The following is a 642-nucleotide window of genomic DNA, read 5'->3' on the forward strand; positions in this document are numbered from 1 at the left end:
ACCACTGGTGACCATTTCCCCCATTAATCTGCGGCATTCGAGGATTTTCAGACAGCTGTTTATCTCTCTTCAATACCACATTATAGTAATATAACCTCATCAAGATAAGTGGTCAAGGGCACATTTGAGAGGACATTTCAGGAAGAAGCAAATGCCCTATGTATTAGTATGCTAGCCAAAAGAGCCCCTCTCACAAACGTGTTGATAAAAAAAAACAGCAAGATGATCAATCATGTTTAAATTGAAACATCACTGATAATGACAATAATTACATTATGTAATATGTGATGTGGAAAATCCCTTGATATACGGCCATATTGTCCCAAAACCTAATTTCACTGTTTGAAAAACAGCCATTTCCTGGAGGAGCGGGTTGACTGATGCCTCCATACACACCAAGATACGTGATTAGAGTAATTTATGGCCAGTGTTACAATCTCCTGCAGATAAATTTATCGCTGACATATAATGACGGCACACTCAGCTGAGCCCACAGTAAATCCAAGACGTGGTCCTCCTCTGTCCTTGAGAACTCTGCTCAGTTTCCAAAAGCAGGTTCACCTTAATCTAAAGCTGCTGGGTTCAATAACTGGACAGTCCTGCATTGATTGATCCTAATCTACTGTAATGTTTAAGGTTTCT

The sequence above is a fragment of the Etheostoma spectabile genome, chromosome 14 (assembly GCF_008692095.1).
Source record: "Etheostoma spectabile isolate EspeVRDwgs_2016 chromosome 14, UIUC_Espe_1.0, whole genome shotgun sequence".
Classification (NCBI taxonomy): Eukaryota; Metazoa; Chordata; class Actinopteri; order Perciformes; family Percidae; genus Etheostoma; species Etheostoma spectabile.